The 22182-nt window shown below is 44.6% G+C and overlaps 1 long non-coding RNA gene across 1 annotated transcript; it reads right to left on the reverse strand.

Annotated features, from left to right (window-relative positions):
* Nucleotides 1-235: 235 nt before the first annotated feature.
* LOC140399771 (uncharacterized) lies at nt 236-13471 on the reverse strand. The gene is made up of 5 exons (XR_011937864.1): nt 13380-13471; nt 10441-10468; nt 7195-7238; nt 6222-6262; nt 236-443 (listed from the first exon to the last, which is right to left on the reverse strand). It is a non-coding gene; the product is annotated as an uncharacterized lncRNA (long non-coding RNA).
* Nucleotides 13472-22182: the final 8711 nt, after the last annotated feature.

Consider the following 22182-nt stretch of genomic DNA (forward strand, 5'->3'; position numbering starts at 1 on the left):
ATTAAGTTAAGAAACTTAAAATTGGGAACTCGTTGACCTAAAGGACTCTTGATGGAGGAGGACAATTGGAGACAATTTTGGATGTTTCAATATTCTTAGCTACTGCCATTAATATTTATGGAGCAGAGGAAGTTAGACAGAACAGATTGAATTCAATATCAGCAACACAGAGACGCGGAATGTCCCCAGGCCCCTAATAGATTCAATAATGGAGTGGAGATGAACGTCTCGAGAAGTTTGATCTCTCTCTGAATACAACCCGGTAAACAACGAGTTTCCTTTGACAATATTGAATTGGGTGACATGTTGCTTGTCATTGGGTAGCTAAGTCCTGGATTTCTTGCGGAGGGTCCAGGGTCCCTGCCAAAGCTCTACAGTTTCACCGTTGCGTAGAGTGTTGACTCGTCGCCCTGAGCTTGCGCGATGCCTCGCTGACGCTGGGCCTGAAATAAAGAAGTTCTGTCAATTGTTTGAAAGTCTTAGGTAAGTTCCACAGAATTCTGTTCGGATACCAAGGTGGCACAAGAGTGTCAAACATTCAACAGCAAGGTGGAACAGTTGTTACTGGGGAAATTGGCTCAATGCTAAATATTCACAACTGGAGAAACAGCAACACATCTTCCGACTTGCCAATTACCACACTCTGAACTCAACATTGACTTCAACGACTTCACACTGTGAACTTTCGCCCTCCATCTTTGAATTTAACCGGGAAAAGTGTGAGATGCTGCACTCTGGGAGGACTCACAAGGAATGGGAATGCAAAATGTATAGTACAGCTCTAGAAAGTACAAAGGGCCAGAAGAGTCTTGGTGTGCAGGTAGATGTATTGCTGAAGGCAAAACAACGGGTAGGTGAGGTGGGTAATAGCAGATATGGGATACTTGTCTTTATTAGCCGAGGCAGAAAATATACGAGCAGGGAGATCCTGATGGGCCTGGACAAAATGCTCATTAGGCCACAGCTGCAGTACTGCGTGCAGTTCCGGTCGTCACACGATCGGAAGGCTGTGAAGACCAAAACAGGAGGATCTTTCCTCGGCCGAAACGTTTGAACTTTGTAGAGAGAGTGTTTAGGCTTGGGCTGTGCTCCTTAGAGTAGAGAATGCTGGGCGGATGGCGAGGGGGGTGCGCCACACGTGTATCGCTATAAGGGCAGAGATGGAGTAGGTAAGAAGAATAATTACCCCTAGTAGAGGGTTCAAGAGCCTGGAGCAGGAGATGTAAGTTTAGAAACAGGAGATTTAGTGCGTATTTGAGGCAAGTCGTTTTTCGTCCAAAGGGAAGTGAATCTGAAAGTACGGTAAAGGCACAGTACGAAGTCTTACAACACCAGGTTAAAGTCCAACAGGTTTGTTTCGATGTCACTAGCTTTCGGAGCGCTGCTCCTTCCTCAGGTGAATGAAGAGGCATGTTCCAGAAACACATATATAGACAAATTCAAAGATGCCAAACAATGCTTGGAATGCGACCATTAGCAGGTGGTTAAATCTTTACAGATCCAGAGATGGGGTAACCCCAGGTTAAAGAGGTGTGAATTGCATCAAGCCAGGACAGTTGGTAGGATTTCGCAGGCCAGAGAGGGTGCATAACAGAACAGCAGGGGATCGAACCTGGGACTCTGGCGCTGTGAAGCCACAGTGCTAATCACTTGTGCTGCCGTGCTGACTCGACAGAGAAAGAACATTACTCGACGTGATAAGTGGTGGTAAGAAGCCACATCCCGCCGTCCAGGCCTCAAAGGGACACATCCTGATAGAGGGAAACGGGGCTCGAGAATCAATCGTCACAAGGTCATGACGGTGGAAGACACCAGTGGGATGCCAGAGCTCCAGGAGTCCAGGGGGCAGAGGTGAGTGCAGTGACCATTACTAAGGAGAAGGTTCTGGGGAATGTGAAAGGTCTAAAGTTGGATAAGTCACCTGGGCTGGATGGACTACACCCCACGGTTCTCAAAGAGATAGCTGAGGAGATTGTGGAGGCATTGGTGATGATCTTTCAGGAATCACTGGAGGCAGAAAGGGTCCCAGAGGACTGGAAGGTGGCTAATATAACACCACTGTTTAAGGAGGGAGCGAGGTAGAAGATGGGAAATTATAGGCCGGTTAGCCTGACTTCGGTCATTGGTAAGATTTTGGAGTCTGTTATTAAAGCTGAAACCACAGAGTACTTAGAAGTGCATGGTAAAATAGGACTGAGGCAACACGGCTTTGTCAAAGGGAGTTCGTGTCCGACAAATCTGTTAGCGTTCTTTGAGGAGGTAACAAGCAAGTTAGACAAAGGAGAATCAGGGACGTCACTTATTTAGATTTCCAGAAGGCCTTTGACAAGGTGCCGCACATGAGACTGTTAAATAAGTTAAAAGCCCATGGTGTTAAGGGTAATATGCTGGCGTAGATAGAGAATTGGCTGACTGGCAGAAGGCAGAGAGTGTGGATAAAGGGGCCTTTTTCAGAATGGCAGCCGGTGACTAGTGGTGTGCCTCAGGGGTCTGTACTGGGACCACTACCTTTTACAATTTACATTAATGATCTGGGAGAAGATAGTGATCAGTGTTGCTCAGTTTGCAGATGATACAAAGATCTGTAGAGGGACAGGTAGTATTGAGGAAGCAATGGGGCTGCTGAAGGACTTGGACCAGCAAGGACAGTGGGCAATGAAGTGGCAAATGAAATACCATGTGGAAAGGTGTGAGGTTATGCGCATTGGAAGGAGTAATCTAGGGATAGACTATTTTCTAAATGGGAAGATGCTTAGGAAAGCAGAAGCACAAAGGGACTTGGGAGTCCTTTTTCAAGATTCTCGTAAGGTTAACGTGCAGGTTCAGTCGGCAGTTAAGAAGGCAAATGCAATGTTAGCATTCATGTCAAGAGGAGTAGAATATAAGACCAGGGCTGTACTTCTGAAGCTGTATAAGGCTCTGGTCAGACCCCAGTTGGAGTATTGTGAGCAGTGTGGGGCCCCATATCTAGGGAAGGATGTGCTGGGCCTTGGAAAGGGTCCAGAGGAGGTTCACAAGAATGATCCCTGGAATGAAGAACTTGACGTTTGAGGAACGTTTGAGGTCTCTGGGTCTGTACGCGTTGAAGTTTAGAAGGATGAGAGGGGATTTTATTGAAACGTACCAGATACTGCGAGGCGAGGATAGAGTGGACGTGGTGAGGATATTTCCACTTGTAGGAAAAACTAGAACCTGAGCACCCCTTCTCAGATTAAAGGGACGATCCTTTAAAATAGAGATGAGGAGGAATTTCCTCAGCCAGAGGGTGGTGAATCTGCGGAACTCTTTGCCGCAGAAGGCTGTGGAGGCCAAATCACTGAGTGTCTCTAAGACAGAGATAGATAGGTTCTTGATCAATAAGGGGATCAGGGGTTATGGAGAGAAGGCAGGAGAATGGGAATTAGAAAAATATCAGCCATGATTGAATGGCGGAGCAGACTCGATGGGCCGAGTGGCCTAATTCTGCTCCTATGTCTTGTGGTCTTATGACAACGAATGGAATAGGATCAGGAATAGGCCATTCGGTTCCTCCAGCCTGCTCCTCCATTCGATAGGACCGGGGTGATCTGATTGCCCCCTTACCTCCACTTCCTGACTGCCCCCGCCCCCGCCCCACCACCCCTCGACTCTCTTGTCTTTCAGAAATATATGTAACTCAGCCGCGAATATATTCAATATCCAAATGTCTACTGCTCTCTGGGGGAGAACATTCCAGTTTCTAATGACCCTGTGAGAGACAGCATTCCTCCTTATCTCCGGATACAGTGGTGGACTCCTTATTATGAACCTGTGCATCCAACCTCCGACCCCCAGAATTTAGATACCACACTAGTTGAAGCACAGTCTTGCAGCCACCCTATCACGCTGCACCTCATCCATACACAGCGCACCCCTGCACGCAGACAGTTCGATGCTTTTTTAAATATAAATTTAGAGTACCCAATTATTTGTTTCCAATTAAGGGGCAACTTAGCGTGGCCAATCCACCTACCCTGCACATCTTTAGGTTATGGGGGCGAAACCCATCCAAATACGGGGTGAATGTGCAAACTGCATCTGGCCAGCGACCTGGAGCCGGAATCGAACCTGGGACCTCAGCGCCGTGAGACAAAAGGGCTAACCTACTGCGCCACCGTGTTAGCCCAGACATTGTATGTTAAAGACACCTCGCAATTCTGTAAACACACTGGGTACAGGCCTGATTTGGTTAACCGGTCCTCATCAGCCTTATCCCCTTTACCCCAGAGTTGTGTTCGTGAACGTTCCCTGAACTGCCTCCCATACAATTATGTCCATCCTGAAGTTAGGTACAAGAAACTGGGCAGGTGTGATCTTGAGCGGCATGGTATCACAGTGGTTAGCATCTTGCTTCACAACGCCTGGGCCCCAGTTTCGATTCCCGATTTGTGTCACTGTCTGTGCGGACCTGTGCGGAGTCTGCACGTTCTGCCCGTGGCTGCGAGGTTTCCTCCGGGTGATCCGGTTTCCTCCCACACGTCCCGAAAGACGTGCTTGTTAGGAGAATTCGACATTCTGATTTCTCCCTGTTTACCCGAAGGGGCGCCGGAATGTGCCGACTAGGGGCTTGTCACAGTAACTTCATTGCAGTGTTGATGTAAGCCTACTTGTAAAAATAAAGAGTATTATTATTGCCAATGCACAGTACAATTAGAATTCTGCTTCAAGGTTAATGGTCGGGAGAACTTGACATTCAAGGTGGGCTCAATGATTGTTGGTGCAGGACATTAGATGTTCACACCTGCTCAATGAAAACAATAGAAACATGCATGTCCAGATGATAATGTTTTCTGTTCTCTACACACAGCTGCAATAATTAGAAATACACGTTCAATCCACTCCATGCCCTGTAAAGGGTAGCTGAACACATCACTGCTCGATAATTCTCTATTTACTGAGGATCAGCTGTCTAACATATTTAGACAAATTCATATCCGTTCGATTCTCTTAGCTCCATAAAGTTCGGTGGCATGTTGAAGACAAATCAAAATATGATGGACACACCATGTATTGTAATGAACATCTATTGAGGGGAAAGAGAATTGTTGTGTGCAAACGCAAGAAAAGGTTCAGTGATGCAAGGCAGCACGTTATTTGATAAAGAATGAACGAAATAAAAAGAGCATCAAAGAATACACTTTGCAAACACTCACATATTGTCTTTTACAGACACAGAAACAGATACATACTAAGTTACATACGAAAACACAAACACATTCTCCCGCAGGTGCACACAAAGACACGCACATTCAACTCCTTATGAAGTTGAAAAACAGTAATGTCGCCACTGTGCCAGTTCACTTCAGGCTGCTGTCCCCTTTGAGGTGGCTGGCTGGTGGTGATGTAACCTGAACTTCACCACGCCTCAGCGGAGGGCGAGGTTGAGAATGTGGTGCCTTCATGAATGGCGTCAGTCTGAACTGGAATTCAACGAACGCTGTTGGCCTTGCTCCCTAAATACACACTCAAGCATGTGCACACCATATCTCACACACACTCTTCAATGGACACACACTCCCACAAATACACATTCAAGCACACACACACACTCACTCTTACCCTCTCGCACACAAACATTCTCCCACAAATACACACTGAACCACATGCACTTTCCCTTGGGCACACAGGTAAACTACACACACTCTCTATTACACACAGACAAACAGACACCACCAGTCAAACACACAGTAATCCTCACGAACACTCAGACACACCCACGTAGACACACTGAAACATACACATATTTACCCTGTCACACACTCAAGCACGCACAATATCACTCGCATACAGACTCAAGCACACACACTCATGCACTCACAAACCCTCCCTCGCAAACACACATGCAAGCACACACACTGCCCCTAACACGCACCTGCAGACACAGACACTCCCTTACACACTCAAAAAACATACTCTCCCTAGCACACAAACCAAACATACTCTCCCTGACACGTCCAGATGCAAACTCAGACACCCCCACTCATACACTCGAACGCACATACAGGCTCCCTCCTCCACACACACACAACTCAAACATACCCACTCAGACATACTACACTATCCCTCACGCACACACTAAGGCACACATATACCCGAACATCCACCCCCACCAGGTGCACAATCTCGCGCGCACATACTCTCCCACACACACAAGTCACATGCATCCCCCCTCACATACACTCTCAGAGCCAAGTAGAACTTACCTTATTACTCTCCGGTTCAGATTGTAGGTTAAGAACAGCATCTAAACGAAACAAAACAATTTGAAAACAACACATTGACGATTCAACTCTCAGAATATTTGACCATTCATTAATGAGTTGCATGTGACCTGTTGTGTGACTATTTTTTTTTAAAATGTTAAATACAGCGATTTGTGACCAATTACCTTTCCAAATAATATATAAATGAAATTCGTTGTTTTTTTCTTTTAAATAATCTCATTTTTAATTCACACTTAGTTTATTTGTGACATTAATTTTAATGTTCTCTGGGTTTGCTCTGATCCACAATCAGCCACATCCTTCTGTGATTTCTCCATGAAAATACTCTCAAAAAGTTGAAGAACTGTGGTCATTAACCCTTCAGCCTTCCATTACCACTAATAGAATTATGCAGCAACGCGAACCTGCCATGACCATCCATGCACAGATTTTAGATTCACTCAATTGTTCAGATATATTTAGTTTGACCATTTTGCCATCTGTTGACCAACATTGAAGTCAACACTCCATTCCTGCCCAAGGCTGGTTGTTTATTTAGCTTCACTTTCTATGTTTTTCAGTTCCACCCTTTCAGAATAAAACCACTTTCGAGTTTATTTTCAGAAATGTTAACTTTTGTTGCTACATTTAATGATACACTGCTCTCCAAGGACCCTTCACATGCATGATCCAATTACACCACAATATACTATTGTATATTGATGTGAATCAGAGACCCAGCTGAATTGATCACTAGCACATTCAATGCTTTTTCTTGATCACCTATACTAACTGGGACTTAGAGAAAGATGGCCAATGTCAATTAGAACAGTGCGGCTGATCCATTAGCTTATACCTGAAAACGGTGCTACAATTGTGCCGGGAATCTCTGCACTTACATATTCATGAGGTGATAACAGATATCCGAACACAAAGGACAATTCTGGCTGTAAGAATGGAAATCTGAACTCACATGTAACAGGTTCATCGCTTTGGTCGGCAGGAGACACTGTGTCCCTTCAAGTAACAGAAAAAAAACATTCAGTCCTCTTCATCTGGTATCACCCCAGGTGATAGATTCTTTGTTACTGAATGGGCTGCAGGGATTATTCCGGTGTATTGTGTAAATACTTTACAATTGGAATGGCCAAGAAATGTTTCTGTGTCACGGCTTCAGCCCATAACTGAAATTTAAATACATCTGTTAAGGGTTGTGTTTGGACATGTGTGCGCGAAAACATTTTTGAATGTGCAAGTGTGTCGGTGCTTGAGGGTGTGCATGTTGTGTGCATATAAGAGTTTCAGTGTGAGTGAGAGCCTGAGGTTCTATTTAATTGTGTGTGTGTGTGTGTGTTTGTGCACGCGCACGCGCACTGGCGGGTTTGTGTGTCTTGTGGTGAGTCTGAGTGCTACTGTGTCTGCATGTGCGTGTTTCCGTGGGTGTGTCCCTGTGTCAGTATTTAAGTACGGGTGTTTATGTGAAAGTTTTGTGCGTTTTTGAAGCTCTGCCTGCGATTATGTTGACGGTCTGTTTATGTGTGTATAGGTATGCGTGTATGTGAGAAATAGAGTGTGTGTTTGAGTGGTGTGTGCGTGTCGCTATGTCAGTGGTCTGTGCGTTTGGGTCCTGTGCGGATGTGGGACTGGTGTGTGACTGCGCATGTGCGTGTGTGTATGTGCGTGACAGTGATTTGTGAGTGTGTGAGTGGTGTATGAGTGTGCATAGCCATAGAAGCATGAAGTTATACAGTACAGAAAGGCCTTTCAGCCTCTCTCATCTGCGGTGGCCAAACCTATCTTTTCGAATCAGATTTTCCACCACTTGGCCCATAACCTTGTCTCCTTGAATCGCAAGTGTTCATCTAAATATTCATTTTCTGTTCCATTTGTCTTTGCCACCAACACAAATTCAGGCAATGAGTTCAAAACTCCGACCACCCCCTGGGTAAAAACGTTTTTCCCCTCTCATCCCCTATAAACCACATGCCCCTTACTTTAAACTATACCCCATCGCAATTGATGCCTTAACCAAGGGGGAACGTTTCTTCCTGTCTACACTATATGCACCCCTCATAATTCTATACATTCACATGCCCTTCCTTAGCCTGCTGCAATGTCCACTGAAGCCCAGCGCAAACTGGAGGAACAACACCATCTTATGATTAGGCACGTTGCAGCCTTCTGGACTTAACATCTTCTGACTGTGAGCTCTTTCTTGCAACTTCATTCACGTTTATTTTGATTTATATCAACGTATTTACATTTATTCCTCCCTCAGTCCAATCAGTTCCATGGAACACGACCCACGTCTCTCGCTCTTCATAACTAAAACTCCCCAGCCCAAGCAACAGCCTGGTAAATCCCCTCCCTCCCAGAAAAATGACAAGTTTCCTTTGTCCTCACTCCCCCCTCCAGTCCGCCACCCTCCACATTCAAAGGATCATCATCAGCCAGTTCTGCTAACTCCAGCATTATGCCACCGCCAGACACATCTTCCGTTACTCCCCATGTCAGCATTTCGGAGGGCCCGTTCCATCCGAGAGACCGGAGTCTACTCCCCCAACCCCTAAATATCTCACTCTCTTCCCACTGCACCTCTGCATGCACACAAATGGCTAAACGCTCTTTTCAAGTGATGCAGCGCTCACGTGTAACTGGCCAATTGTTTTTGCTGCCCCCAATGCAACCTACCCTACATTGGATATACTGAACGCAGACTGGGTGACCGCTTTGCAGAACACCATGGGTCCGCCAACAAGCAGGACCCAGACCTTCCTATCGCTGCCATTTGAACTCACCGTCCTGCGCTCACGTCCACATGTCCGTCCTTGGCCTGCTGCTATGTTCCAGTGAAGCCCCGCGCCAACAGGCGGAACAACATATCTTCTGATCAGGAACGTTACAGCCTCCCGGACTTAGCACTCAGTTTAACATCTTAAGACTACGACCTCTCTCCTGCACCTTCAACTACTTAAAAACAAATTATATAACGTATTTTCGATTTTTCCATCGATATGTTTTTTCCTCACCATTGTTCCCCCCCCCCCCCATTGCCTATCCAACTTGGGCCTATGCAACGTGTTCCTAATTGCGCTTTCACACGCCACATACCTGTGTTCTACCATTAATGTATTCTAATCTCTCAGTGTGTCACTGTCAGCATCATTATTAACCTTGGTCAACCCTTTTACATTCTTTGATATTACTTCCCATGACATCTCTCTCAATCTCCACATAAAGCTGGGGCTCTGTCCAGCTCAAATACCACCGCCCCTCCACTAATACGAGTATAAATCTGACCCTATCCCCAGTTCCCCACAGCTTTGACAAAGAGTCATCCAGACTCAAAACATCAACTTGCTTCTCTCTCAACAGAGGCTGTCAGACCTGCTGAGAGTGTCACTAAATTTTCTATTTATGTCTCCGGTCCCAGAATCCGCAGTAATTTGCTTTCATCATGGTCAATTTCCTCCACACCATTTTCAGTTCATTCACATCCCTCCTATCATGCGCATGAGTCTGCGTGTCAATGGATGCCTGTGTGAGTGAGTATGTGGTGCGTTTGATGGTCTGAGTGTGTGAATGTGAGTGTGTGGATCGTGTCTGAGTCTGCAATTGTGAGTGTGTGCGTGAGAGAATTTATGTGTGTGATAGTGCACTTGCGAGATTGGTGTGAGTGTGTATGTAGGAGTGTGGATTGTATTTACATCCTGCATGTATGAGTGTGAGTATCTGATTTGTGAGTGCGTGTGTAAATGTGTGTGAGCGAATTTGAGATGCTGAAAGCGTGTGTGTCATGTCGGTACGTGTGGGTGAATGTGACTGTGCATGGGAATGTGTTAGGGTGTGCGCGAGTGTGTGCATGTGTGAATGTAGGCGTGCTTGTGCTTTTGTGTGTCTGAGTGACTGTGTCACATGTCCGCCCTTCGCCATGGATGGTTGACAGTGAATTAGTGCGAAGGTTTCATTTCGAATGTTTGCACGTGTGTGGGTGCATCTATGATTTGTGAATCGTGTCTCTTTGTGTTTCTGCATGTGTATTTGTGTTTTCCAGTGTGCGTGTGTCTGATAGATGCTTATTTACATGTAAGTTGCTAAATCTCGTATCTTAAAGACACAATTCACACTGCACCCAGACAGCACACATTCTTCTAATCATCGAATCGTTCTGAGCATTAGGCTGACCCATGTCACTGAGTATTAGCGGGAATGGTCTCACCTGGTTTGACTGTTCTCTTTTCTTTTCTCTGTGAAGGAAACACACGGGTTAGAAACCGCGAACCAATTCTGCGTCTGCAGGAATGGAAGTTTCATGGAATTTCAAAGAGCAGTGAGGCTCTTTGAGACGCCAGTGCCAATCTAAACATGAATGGAGAATTTCAGGTTGTTTGACTGCTGATTCTGAATCTTAGCGGCATTGTAGCACAGTGGTTAGCACTGCTGCCACCCAGCGCCAGGGACCCAGGTTCAATTCCGGCTTCGAGGACTGCCTGCATGGGGTTTCCATTTTATCCTCGTTTTGCGTGGGCTGTTCCGGATATTCCGCTTTTCCTCCTACCGTCCAAAGCTGTGCAGGTCAGGTGGGTTTGCCATGCTAAATTGCCCCTTACTATCCAAAAGGTTAGATAGGATGAATGGGTTACAGAGATGGGGTGGAGGCATGGGCTTAAGTAGCGTGCTCTTCCTACGGGCCGAAGTAGATTTGATGGGCCCAATGGTCTCTTTCCGCACTGCAGTGTCATGTGAAAGTACCTTTAAGACATGGATGTTTAAGCAATGTACCTTTAATAAAACAGCGATGTCAGAGAGTGGGTGGAGCTGAGCAGTTCAGCCATTTTGCAGTTTAGTTTTGCAGTTTGAAAAGAGATTGGGAGTGTCTGTGTTTGCAGTGAGCTGGATCTCTGCCATGAAATACTATCTCTGGATCATTTGGGTGATTTAAACTCATAAGAGTAAAGCCTTTAACCTGATGTGATTCTGTTTAAAGGTGTTAAGTCTCTTGGAAGTTTGAAGGAACATTTAGAGGAATTGTTTACTGTTGCAATATTTTCGGAGATATCTTTGAAGTAAGGGGTGTTAAGAGATCCAATATTTATTTAAGATGTTAAGTTGAGTTCATGGAATAAACATTGTTTTGTGTTTAAAACCCCACGTGTCCATAATTGTAATCCTACTTCTAGGGAACAAGTCGTGTGCTCGGAAAAGCCAAAAATACATTAAAGGGGGAGGTTGTTTGAACTCTATGATACATTTTGGTGTTCTGAAAACGCCTAGCCCATAACAGTAGGGATGCTATAAAAAGTGCCCTGAAGAATTAGTTCACGTCCCATCCAGAGTGATTCCCACTGTCGTGTTAGTGGATGGCACTGTGTGTGATTATTACGACGGTGTAAGCTGAATTTACACGACTAAACAGTTTCGTTTGGAGTTTGGGTGAGGGTAATGAAAATGAAGGTGTTGACGGACTGAATTCAGAACTTGGCAGAGGTGGTTATGCAGACAAGGGCGAGCAAGTCATTGGATTCAAAGCTATGTCGAGGGTGCGATTGGAAGTGGGGATGAGAACAATAGTTCCTGTTTGGAAGTCCATTTAGGTCAGCGGTATGAGGAATGAATAAAGAATTAATGGAATTGAGAGATGTCGGGTTTAAAAAAATGATAACATCCCGGCTAGCATTCAGCGAAGAAAACTCTGGTATATTTGTTGGGATGGTAGATTGTTTAAGAGACTTTGAGCAGTAAGATCTATGAGCAATAGAAAACATTCAAGGAGAAGACCTTTAATTAAACACTTGCAAAAGAATATAGTCTTGATATGTGGGGAAGTTTGCAAAGTGAGGGAATTTCTTCCCGACAGAGGTGTTGGCATGAGCGTCCACTGTGCGAACTGAAACCAATGTGTGACTCAGTGGAATGACCTGGAAAATTCCAGTGTGGTGGGGGTTTCTATGGGCAAGTGTCCATTGAGCAGTTGGTGCGTCTAATGTAGTGGATGGGTCTAAACGTGGGGCGTGTGGTGATATCAAACTCAATGTCCATTTCAATTGATGTGAGTTACACAATGGCCGATGGCAGTGGGGTTGGAATCAGTGGATTGAAGAATCGTGTGGAGAAGCTGTACCTTAGACAAGGAAGTCAATTTCACACATCCCCCAGATTGTCGCTGCGGTGCCCTGAGCCCATTGCAACATCCAGATATTGGGTGAATGATGCCAAACCATTCGTCACCAGTATAGTCCATGGCAGTCATTCCTTAGTCTGAACACTGATTGAACAATTTGCATATATATGTACAAGATTATATTTTACCAACTTGTTGCTGTCTTCCTTTGTCTTTTCTGTCATGTTGCAGATTCCATATCATGTCTTCTTTGAACACCGTGTTTAAAATCACCTCTCTGAACCCAGGCTCCATTGTTCGTAATCTGACAGTGCTGGGGTAGTCATTTGCTTTTTTTGTAATCCTCCAAAGCGATACTGCACGTTCTGTCGCAAGTGATAGCAAAGTAATACCTGTGCAAAATCAGCTGTATGGTTGTGAGTCACAAGCCCAGCCACTCGTTTAGCTCTTGTGAACACAGTGCCACTGAATTTTCGAGTAACAGTTGATATTTACTCATCTGCCCAAGGTTATTTTCTGCCTATGATTCTTCAAGATTCGTCATTGGCTATCTCATCCTTTATGTGATGTTCGACATGCACTACGTGTCAGAGACAATTATATAGAACATAGAACATACAGTGCAGAAGGAGGCCATTCGGCCCATCGAGTTTGCACAGATCCACTTAAGCCCTCACTTCTACCCTATCCCCGTAACCCAATAACCCCTTGGAACCTTTTTGGGTCACTAAGGGCAAATTATCATGGCCAATCCATCTAATCTGCACGTCTTTGACCTGTAGGAGGAAACCAGAGCAACCGGAGGAAACCTCGCAGACACGGGGAGAACGTGCAGACTCTGCACAGACTGTGACCCAGCGGGGGAATCGAACCTGGGACCCTGGCACTGCAAAGCCACAGTGCTATCCACTTGTGCTACCGTGGTGCCTAATTGGCTGGATTGTTTACCGAATTGGGTCATAGTGTTCACGAAGAGGCGACATTCACCTTGGTCGGTGCATGTACGATGACCTGTTGTTATACCGAGTATGACCTACCTTTCCGCCAGAGGCAGGCGCCCAGGAGAGCCAGGATGAGAATTAGACCCGCAGCAGAACCAACACCAGCCGCTAGGGGAGCAATAGACTTACTTTCTGAATGAGACAATGGGAGAAAGAACAGAACATTGTGAATGAGCATCTTCTACCCAAGGTCAACAATGTGGTACTGCTGTTGGGACACTAATTGAGACGGGAATACTGCAGGCACAAACGGTTTCTCCAGGCCAGAGGGAGAGAAAATAAACAGAAGTTGAAAACTAGATGTAGGAACACACAAGTATCCAAACGAGGAGGAGATCCTTCGATCCATAACATCTGTGCTGTCACATTTAATCTCATATTCAATTAGTCTCTATCTCCCACCAAACCTTTTCGTTCTTCATCCTCCATTAACTTTTAATTCAGTATATATTCCAGTTACCATTTGAAAGTTACTGAATATGCTTCTACCAAGATTTCAATCTGCATTCGCCACGTCATAAAAAATGCCTACAGAGAAGACACTATAATAATCTCAGCTCTGTTCGTTTCGTCAATGATGTTCAACCAACATCTCCTGTTTAGACATTCCCTCGCCACTGCACAGATCTATTGCTTCTGTAACCAATCAAAGCTCATCATTATTTTGAAAACTTCCAGTTAAAACGCCATTTGGCCGTTTCACTTCTGCATGTAACATGATACAGCATTTTCCGACCTTGTGGTATATTTTATAATGTTTTTATTTTGGTTTAACATTGTTTGGATAATTTGATTGTATCAGTCCGTTTTTCCGAGTTTTTAAAAAGTGGTCCACAGTGAAAACTGCTAATCAGCAATGGGGTTCAAATCAATCCATTGATTTTAAGAAGTCTTACCTTTCATTTACACCAGACCGATTGCTCATTTTGGCTGTAAGTCATGAGAATTTTCATGAGATACCACCGTGTGCCAACTATCAGACAGATGTTCCATTATTCCCACCTCTATGTGTGTTACACCTGTGATGCTCACAATCCATTGGATCAATACTGGAAACCTGCGGAGGGGAAAAATCTGTCCCATGCCCACATACGTTTGAATTGTTAATTACAGTAGTTAGTGTCACCAGGATCGCTGATTGAAATTAATGTGGGGAAAACCTTCAGTAAAATTGAATGGATATATTGATAGCCAATCTCACTTACCTCTAACAGTGATCCTGACAGCGTCACTGTGAGGCGAGGATAGGTTTCTTCCATTGATGTTTGCTTCATACTGACAGGTATAGTTTCCTATTTTCGAGTGGTCGATATTCTTGATGGCGAAGGTGACAGCATGTCTGTCTTCATCAGGGGGTTTGACACTGACTAAAGGAGGTTCTTCTTGCCTGTATAAGTAAAATGCAATGCCAGGACGCTCCAGGGGGCTTGTACAATTGAAAGTGATATCTCCACCCTCACTAACACCATCCAAATCAACTGAGAGATGTGGTTTATGTAAATCTGCAATTAGAAACAAAGGAACAGTGACGACTGATTGCAAACTCACTACTGACTTGTCGGGAGTGGATTATAATCTGAAAAAACGGCACAATTAAAATGAATACAATCACAGATGCGAGGAAGCAGGAGAGTGTAATGAGGAGCGAGGAGGGATGCTCTTACAGACGACACAGAGATGTATAATGCGAAGGAAACACAACTGATTAATTTTAATGCAGGAGAACATGAATTGAGTCGTTTCTGTTGGAAGGATGAGGAGAACAAGAGTTTTTTTCATTCATTCATGCGATGTGGGTGTCGCTGGCTCGGCTCCTTACCAGCCCTTATTACCCCTTGACAAGATGGTGGTGAGCTGACGTCTTGAACTAGCATTCATTACCCATCCCGAATTACCCCTTGAGAAGGTGGTGGAGAGCTAACTTATTGAACTAGTGCAGTCTATGTGGTGTACGTACACCCACAGTTCTGTGTGTGCGGGGGTTTCCTCCGGGTGCTCCGATTTTCTCCCACAGTCCACAGATGTGCCGGTTAGGTGGATTGGCCATGATACATTGCCCTTCGTGTCCAAAATTGCCCTTAGTATTGGGTGGAGGTGTTGACCTTGGGTAGGGTGCTCTTTCCGGGGGCCGGTGCGTACTCGGTGGGCTGGATGGCCTCCTTCTGCACTGTGGATTCGGTGATAATCTATGCTTAATCTAGGACAACGTTTCGACACAACATCGTGGGCCGAAGGGCCTGTTCTGTGCTGTATTTTTCTATGTTCTATGTTCTAGAGGCAGGAATGGGCCATATGGCCGCTCGAGCCTGCTCCGCAATTCAATAAGATAACGGCTAATCTTTTTGTGGACTTAGTTCCACTTAGCCGTCCGCTCATCATAACCCTGAGTTCCTCTACTGTTCAAAAACCTACCTATCGTTTCCTTCACAACATTCAATAAGGTATCCTCATCTGTTGAACTGGACAGGGAATTGGCAAGTTTACAGTGTTTTGAATGTAAAGTAAATGGAGTAGAAAAATGAGGCGCAGAAGGAGTTGGACCTTAAAGCGCGTTGGCAAGACATCCTCGAAAGAGACAGATAACTGATATGTGTTCTTGTAATAAGTACATGGACTAACAAAGGGAGTTCTGCTGAATATTTGTGCACCAATAGTTCTAACTTGTCTCCAATGCTGTGCACCAGACTGTTAAGGAATGCCAGGCCTTGGAAATAGCCTTGGAGTACATCAATCGAATGGTCGCAGTGATGAGGGAAATGCGTTATATATAGAGACTGGAGAATCTGGGATTTTTCTGGACAGTGCAAGAAAGGTTAGGGCAACATTTACAGGAAATATAACACACCACTTATTTGTTTCGATGAAGTAATTGGGGAGTCGGTGACGATACAGTCATAGAGCAGGCAAACTGACCCTTCCGTCCAACACGTCTATGTCGACCATGACATATCATTAAAAAATATATATGTAGCGTACTCAATTCATTTGTTTAAATTAATTGGCAATTTAGCGTGGTTAATCCACCTACCCTGCACATCTGTGGGTTGTGGGGGCGAAACACACGCAACACGGGGAGAATGTGCAAACTCCATACGGACAGTGACCCAGATCCTGGGACCTCGGCGCCGTGAGGCAGCAGTGATAACCACTGTGCCACCGTGCTGCCCCTAAATATCACTATTATTTTTAGATACATTTAGAGTACCCTATTTTTTTTCCTCCAATTAATGGGCAATTTGGCGTGGCCAACTCACCTGCCCTGCACATCTTTTGGTTGAAGGGGTAAAACCTACACAGACACGGGGAGAATGTGCAAACTCCACTCGGACAGTGATCCAGGGCAGTGATCCAGGCGGCATCATTCTAAATTTCCTCTGCACCCTCGCCAGTGCATTAGTGCCCTTCCAATCGTGTGGCAACCAGAACTGCACACGGTATTTCATCTGTGGCCAAAGCAATGTTATATACATTTGGACAATACCTCCTTGCTCCTTTACTCTATACGCCGCGTAATGAAGGAAGTCGTTCAGTGTGCATTGTGCACTGCCCTATCTAGCCACATTTCGGGATCCATCGACTTTTCAACCAAATTCCCCTTGCTCCTCCATACTCCCTAGGAAACTACCGTACATTCTGTCTATCCTATCATTATTAGACCTCGTAAAATGCATCCCCGCAGATTATCAGGAGTAAATTCCGTCTGCTGTTGTTGTGCCCAACTACGAGTTGATCCGTATCATTCCCAGTCCAATACTGCCCTCCTCACTGTCAGGGATATCCCCAGTGTTCCTGTACCCTGCAAAACTACCAATTGCGCCTGCGACATTAACATGCACGTCATTGATGTATGTAAAAAACATTCATCCCTGTGGGACGTTGCTGGCCAAAGGCTTCTTATCAGAAAAACAACAATCCCATCAATGTAGCCAATTGTGAGGTTATTTGGTCGAAGAAAGATGGCAAGACAATATAGGCTCAACGGTGCAACTTTTCGCAGATACAGGAGCCGACGGACCTCGGGGCTCAAGTGCATAATTCTCTAAAGGTGGACTGGCATTGAAACTGTGTAAAGAATACTGATAACATCCTCGGGGTCATAAAGACTCATAGAGTATAAAAGCAAGGAAGTGATGCTACACCTCTATATATCATTGGTCAGACTCCATTTGGTGTATTGTGTTCCGTTTTGGGCACCTTATTTAAGGATGTTGAAGGCATGGAGAGGGTGCGGAGAGCATTTACTAGAATTATACCAGCAATAAAGGATTTTAGATACAGTGAAAGATCGGAGAAACTGGGCTTGTTCTCCATAAGACTAAGAACAAGAACAGAAGTAGGCCACTCGGCCCATCGAGTCTGCTCGGCTATTCAATCATGGCTGATAATGTTCTCAACCATTCTCCGGCCTTCTCCCCTTAACCCCTGATCCCATTATTGATCAGGACCCTATCAATCTCTGTTTTAAAGACACTCAGTGACTTGGTCTCCGCAGCATCCCCACCATCGAGCTGAAGAAAATTCTCCTATCTCTTTTTTCATAATATTATTCTTTATTATCACAAATAGGCGTACATTAGCACTGCAGTGAAATTACCGTGAAAATCCCATAGTTGCCACATTCCGTCGCCTGTTCGGGTACACAGAGGTTGAATTCATAATGGACAGTTTCCCTAACAGCACACCTTTCGGGACTTGTGGGAGCAAACCGGAGTACCCGGAGGAAACCAACGCAGACCCCACACGGACAGTGACCCAAGCCGAACCTGGGACCCTGGAGCTGTGAAGGAACACTGCTTTCCATTGTCCTATCGTGCTGCCTATGCCGTTAGTCTGAAATTGAGTCTTCTGGATCTTGTTTTTCCTACAAGTGGAAACATCCACTCTATCCAGGCCTCGCAGTATCCTGTGTTTCAATAAGATCCCCCCTAATCCTTCTAAACTCCAACGACTTCATACCCAGAGACCTAAACCGTTTCTCGTACGACAACTCCTCATTCCAGGGATCATTCTTGTGAACCTCCACTGGACCCTTTCCAAGGCCCATCACATCCTTCCTTAGATGCGGGGCCCACAGTTGCTCACAATCCTCCAATGGGGGTCTCATCAGAGCCTTTTACAGCCTCAGAAGTGCATTCCTGGGCTTGAATCCTAGCCCTCACCATATGAATGCTTACATTGCATTTGCGTTCCTAACTGCCGAATGACCCTGCACGTTAAACGTACGAACATCGTGAAAACGGACTCCCAAGTGGCTTGCTGCTTCTGATTTGCGATGCTTTTCCCATGTGGAAAGTAGTCGACCCTCCAGTCCTTCTTCCAAGTTGCATACCTTCACACTTTTCCACATTGTACACCTTCTGCCACTTCATTGCCCACTCTCCTAGCCTGTCTACGTCTTTAAGCAGCCCCCTTCTTCCTCAATACTACCTGTCCCTTTGCAGATCTTTGCATATCTGCAAACTTAGCAACAGTTCATTCTTCCAGATTGTCAATGTATCGTGTGAAAAGCTGTGCTCCCAGCTCTGATCCCTGAGGCACACGAGTCACTGGAAGCCATCCCGAAAAATATCCCTTTTGCCTGACCCTCAGCCTTCTGCCAGTCTGCCAATCCCCTATCCATGCCGGGTTCGTATCCTTAACACCATGAGCTCTTAACTTATTGAAGAGTCTGCTATGCGGCACCTTGTTAAAGGCGTTCTAGAAATCTAAATAAATCGCGACCACTGGTTCTCCTTTGCCTAACTTCCTTGTTACATCCTCAAAGAACAGTATTTTCAGCCATGACTTCCTTTTGACAAAGCCGTGCTCACTCAGTCCTATTTTATCATGCACTTCCAAGTACTCCGCTATCTCATCTTAAATAATGGACTATTAAATCATACCAATTACCGAAGTCAGGTTAACCGGCCTATAGTTGCCCGTCTTTGCCTCCATCCCTTCTTAAACAGTGGTATCACAATAGCCATTTTACAGTCCTCTGGGACCGTTCCTGACTCCAGTGATGCCTGAAAGATCACCAGCAATGCCTGCACAATATCCTCAGCTATCTCTTTTAGGACCCTAGGGAGTAATCTAACCGGTCCAGGGGACTTATCCACTTTCAGACCTTTCAGTTTCCCCAGAACATTATCTTTAGTAATGGCCACTGCACTCACCCCTTCACCCTGATTCCCCTGAAGCTCTGACATCCCACTGGCGCCTACCACCGTGATGACTGATGCAAATTGTCAGGTGGATGTGCCTTTAAGAAATGGGTGTTTATCAAATAGCTGCAGCGATGTCAGTGTGTGGTGGAGCTGGGCTGTCTTTCTGTCTCTCACTTTTATTTTGAGCTATAAAGCTGCATTTTGACTCTGTTTAGTTTGGCTTTGAGTTGTAGGGCTGTATTCAAAGCAAGCAGATGTGTAATTATGTCTCTCTCTACAAGTTAAAACATGTCTTCAGCTCACTTGATGATTTGTAACTTGGTTCTTAGAATAAACATTGTTTTGTTTCAAAAAATACTTATGGTCTCTGTTGCATAGCACCTGGAAAGTGGATCCGTCTGCTCCCCATAACCAAAATCTATTAAAAGTCGTGGCTCAGGTGAACTCCATGACATACTTTTAAGTTTTCTAAACCCTGGGCCATAATAAATTGTGGGCTCGTCCGGGATGAAGATCTATCTTTCGTGATTGGGTTGACTTAGTAAACTTAAAGACAGTGAGGGGTGACCATATTTGAGTTTGCTTTTCAGGTGTGGTATTCCAGTTTAAGAAGGCAGTGTGTGTTAGACAATGGCTCATTCAGAGGCTCGGGTGTTTTGGGGGTTGGAGAAGGTCACACGCAGTACCTGACGAACAGAGAGTAAAAAAAGGCTTTTAGATTGGCAAAGACATTGCAGTTAATGTTGCCTGACAGCGTACGAAAAGGCGAGGTACATACGGCCGTAGCTGAACATTTAAACTAGCCTGAGATACAGTCGGACGTATTAGAACTGGCAAAATTTCAGTTATAGTTTAAGCAACTGGAACATGAGAAAGAATGAAAGCAGCTTGAAAACGCAATGATGGGAAAAGAAAAATAGAGAGAAAGAGATAGAGAGGAAAAATGAAATGACAGAGAAAGAGATAGAGAGGAAAAAGGAAATGTGAGAGAAAGAGAGAGAGAGGAAAGGGAAAAAGAGAGAGAGTTTGAACTTCGGAAAATGGCCATGAAACACCAGTCAGTGAAAATTGGCAGATGTAAAGGGACACGTACAGTTTCAGGATCGTACTGAGGATAATAAGCTTGAGCGTCATAGTCGAAGGCTCGGTGTGGATCTATTTAAATATGTCCACGCATTGCCAAGGTTTGATGAGAAGTAGATAAAAGCCTTTTTCATTTCATTTGAGAAGGCAGCTAAACAACTGAAATGGCCACAGGACATGTGGGTATTACTGATTCAAACGAAGTTGGTAGGTAGAGCTAGTGAAGTGTTTGCATCATACCGGAGGAGGTATCGGGAACGTATGAGGAGGTGACAAAACCCATCTTATGTGGATATGAACTAGTGCCTGAAGCCAGACAAAGGTTTAGAAATTTAAGGAGGTAACCTGGTCAAACATATGTGCAGTTTGAAATGATCAAACAGAGTACTTTTGATAGGTGGATAGGGGCTTTGAAAACAGATCAAACGTATGACGCTCTCAAAGAAATAATACATTTAGAGAAGTTAAATCTTCAATTCCGGATGTAGTGCGAACTCACGTGGAAGAACAGAAGGTTAAAATTGTAATTTTAGCAGCAGAAATGTAAGATGATTATGAATTAGTTCATCAATCAATGTTTGGTTTCCGACATCAGTTTCAGCCTCTGAGGGATAGAAACTGGGGAAAAGATAAATACTCAAGCGGTAAAGGTAAAGGTAATCTGACGGGAGATAATAAGGAGAGTGTACCTCAGATTAAGAAATAAATCCAGGAGGTTGGAAGAGTCAGGAAACGTTTCAAATGTTTTCACTGTAATAAGCTAGGCCATATAAAGTCACATTGTTGGTTGTTGAAGAAAAGCACTGGGGAGACTGGTGTGGTAAAACAGGATAAGAGAATGAGGTGTGTTAACGTGGGAAAGAACAGCCCCAGTGAAGCGAAGGATGTGCCTGATCAAGAGGTAGTTGATAAGAAGGTGCCAGATCTCTTTAAATAATTTACTTGTGTGATTAAAATTTACTCATGTGTATCAGTAGAAGCAGGTAAACGAAGCCACATTTTTAAGAGATACGGGAGCTAGTCAAACTTTGATGGTAAGAGATGTGGAATTATGTAGTTTGCGAGGAATATTGCAAGACAAGGTGGTAATATGTGGAATTCAGGGTGAGAGAAGTAGTGTTCCATTATATAAGGTAAGGTTGGAAAGCACAGCGATGAGTGGTGAAGTGGTCGTAGGAGTAATAGCCAAACTATCGTGTCCAGGAACATAGTTAAACTTAGGTAATGATAAAGCTGGATCGCAGGTGGGAGTGATGTCTACTGTGGTTGATAAACCAGTGGAAAATCAGACAACTGACGTGTTGAAGGACGAATACCCTGTGATGTTTCCGGATTGTGTAGTAACAAGGTCGCAAAGTCATAGGATAAGACAAGAGGAGAAATCAAAGAGTAAAGATGAAGTTGAAGTGCAATTATCAGAAACGAATTTTGATCAGATGGTTGGATAAGAACAGGTGGAGGATGAGGCGGATATTTTTAGTTCAGGAAAATTGGCGGAGTTACAACAGAAAGATAAAGAAATAAAACGGATGTATCAGAAAGCATACGCGGAAGAGGAATCTGAGTGTATATCAGAATGTTATTACAGTATAAATGATGTCTTGATGAGA

This window comes from Scyliorhinus torazame, chromosome 23 (genome assembly GCF_047496885.1).
Source record: "Scyliorhinus torazame isolate Kashiwa2021f chromosome 23, sScyTor2.1, whole genome shotgun sequence".
NCBI classification, from domain to species: domain Eukaryota; kingdom Metazoa; phylum Chordata; class Chondrichthyes; order Carcharhiniformes; family Scyliorhinidae; genus Scyliorhinus; species Scyliorhinus torazame.